We start from the raw sequence: 3082 nt of genomic DNA on the forward strand, positions 1-3082 counted from the left end.
AATACATTTGAGAAATAATGACCTTAACTTCGGAAAACATATATCCAAATAGGTCTTCACTTGCATGTATGTTGTATGCACCATTCACATATGCACATGCTCACACACACATTTGAACTAAATTAAACTCAATTGGCAGATAATGTTTCTGGATATTCTTTTTCACTTGAAATTTAGAGATTACTGTGCAGTAGTTTTTTTTTAAATTATTTTTATCTGCATCATATATTTTCCACTATTAAAGGGAAACACACAAGGTACTATTTTTAGGTAAAGAGCAGTCAGGAATATTTCTGAATATAGTACTTATTTGATTATATGTATATAGAAATTAAAGCTTAAAATGTCAGAATAAAAAGAAACTTCTGTTTAATATCTGTTTGAACTTAGAAAGCACTATCTTCTAAGTATCTACATATTTTACATATGCAACTTTCTTCTCTAATGAAGTGTGTGTTTCTTCTCATGAGAAATGACTTTGTGTCTTATTCAATTTCACATTACCTATGAAGACTTCCAATAGTTGGCACAGCTTTCTTTCATCTTTTTTTTTCTTTCTTTCTTTCTCTTTTTCTTTTCTTTTCTTTTTTTTTTTTTTTTTCCTCGAGACTGGGTTTCACAAAGTCCTTAGGGCCTCACTAAGTTGCTAAGATTGACTTCCAACTTGCAATCCTCCTGCCTCAGTCTCCTGAGTCACTGGAATTAGACATGCACCACCACACATAGCTGGCATAGCTTTCATTAAAGTACACCCTAGTCTGCTTTTCCTTGAATTGCCTTCTGTTCATGTTTAATTCAGTTTATGAGTATACTTGAGAAGTCACATGCATTTTGTTTCTTTTATTATCCCAAATGTAATCCATGATTACCTCTTTTTGGCACCACATCTAATTTTTTGTGGAGCTAATTGAGTTGTCTCTTTTAATAATATTGCTTTACTATGTCTGTTTTTAAGCATTAGCTATTTGCTACTTTTACATATTACTGATAAAAATTAAAAGTTCACAATAATGGCAAAGAAATTCTGTCATTTGCAGCAAAAATGCATGAAACTGGTGTGTTAGTCAGCTTTTTCACTGCTTTGACTAAAAGACCTGACAAGCACAATTGTAGAGGAAGAAAAGTTTATTTAGGAGCTAACAGTTCCTGAGGTCTCAGTCCATAGACAGTTAACTCCATTCCTTGGGTTGCAAGGTGAGGCAGAACATCTTGAAGAGTGTGGTGGAGGGAAGCAGCTCACAAGATGATCAGAGAGCAGGGAGAAAGACTTCACTGGCCAGATACCAATATATACCCCCAAACCATACCCCCAATGCCCCACCTCCTCCAGTCACACCCCACCTGCCTCCAGTTAGCACTGTCAATCCCATCAGGGATTAAGTCACTGATTACTTTAAGGCTCTCACAACCTAGTAATTTCCCCTCTGAATCCTCTCAAATTGTTTCACACATGAGCTTTTGGAGAACACCTCACAAACAAACCATAGCCATGGGAGAACATTGTGCTAAGTGAAATAAACCAGACAGACTAGCAAGTATTAAACATTCTCTCTCATACATGGAAGTTAAAAAGAAACAATTCAATCTGATTGTAGAATACAAGTTGGTAGAATTTTGGAAGGGGTTGAGGAGGGTGGATAAAGAGCTTATGGATTTGATAAGTGCACACCATACACGTGTATTGAAATATCACACTGAACCCCATTAATATGTATAATTAATCCATGTTAATTAAAAGTTTAAAAAATCAAAATGATAGCACCTTTTTTTTCATAAATGTATATAACAAATATCCAATAAACAGAAACCTCTATTCATTTGATGGACAATATTTGAAATTAATTATCAAATAGTTCAAAACATGTATTCAAAAATTTCCTTCTGGGAGAGCGGAGAGAGTGAGGAGGCTGCGTCTGGCTCCTGCTCTCACAGCCATTGCTGTGCATTGAGCTCCATAGAGACAGCGCAGGAGCAAGTGAGAGCCGGACGGGCACTGGACGACCCTGTGCCTCACTGAGGAAAAACAACTAAAGATGGGCAAAGGAGATCCTAAGAAGGCGAGTGGCAAAATGTCATCATATGCATTCTTTGTGCAAACTTGTGGGGAGGAGCACAAGAAGAAGCACCCAGTCAACTTTTCAGAGTTTTCAAAGAAGTGCTCAGAGAGGTGGAAGACCATGTCTGCTAAAGAGAAAGGAAAATTTGAAGACGTGGCAAAGGCGGACAAAGCCCATTATGAAAGAGAAATGAAAACCTATATCCCTCCGAAAGGGGAGACAAAAAAGAAGTTCAAGGATCCCAATGCACCCAAGAGGCCTCCGTCCAACTTCTTGTTCTGTTCTGAATATCGCCCCAAAATCAAAGGAGAACATCCTGGACTATCCATTGGTGATGTTGCAAAGAAACTGGCAAAGATGTGGAATAACACTGCTGCAGATGATAAGCAGCCTTATGAAAAGAAAGCTGCTAAGTTGAAGGAAAAATACGAAAAGGATATTGCCGCCTACTGAGCTAAAGGAAAACCTGATACAGCAAAAAAAAAAGGGGGGTTGTTGAGGCTGAAAAAAGCAAGAAAAAGAAGGAAGGGGAGGAAGATGAAGAAGATGAAGAGGATGAAGAGGAAGATGAAGAAGATGAAGATAAAGAAGATAATGATGAATAAGTTTTGTTCTAGCACAGTTTTTTTTTTCTTGTCTATAAAGCATTTAACCCCCCTGTACACAACTCGCTCCTTTTAAAGAAAAAAATTGAAATGTAAGACTGTGCTTAAAAAAAAAAAAATTCCTTCTGTGCAGTACTTTTTAAATTTATGTTACCTTATCTTGTTTAATAATGGATCATTAAGTGCTTTTCCTTAAGAAATTTCTGAGTATTTTAAAAATGTACTGTGCAGTGTGCTTACCATATTCATCAAAATCAAATCAAGTTATTTTTTTTAATTTTTTGCTTTTGTTTTTTACAAATGAGAATCTGTGAGTGGTTGGATATTAGCAGAAAATGAAAAAGAAAAAAATGATGCACTCAATAAAATGAAGTAAAGCAGAGAAGTCAAACAAATCATTTTATGCAAACAAATCTAGTT

At 36.0% G+C, this 3082-nt stretch overlaps 1 pseudogene; it reads left to right on the plus strand.

The window, feature by feature from the left end:
* Positions 1-2033: 2033 nt before the first annotated feature.
* Positions 2034-2662, plus strand: LOC124993464 (high mobility group protein B1-like; annotated as a pseudogene).
* The last annotated feature ends 420 nt before the right edge of the window (positions 2663-3082 follow it).

The sequence above is a fragment of the Sciurus carolinensis genome, chromosome 9 (genome assembly GCF_902686445.1).
Source record: "Sciurus carolinensis chromosome 9, mSciCar1.2, whole genome shotgun sequence".
NCBI lineage: Eukaryota > Metazoa > Chordata > Mammalia > Rodentia > Sciuridae > Sciurus > Sciurus carolinensis.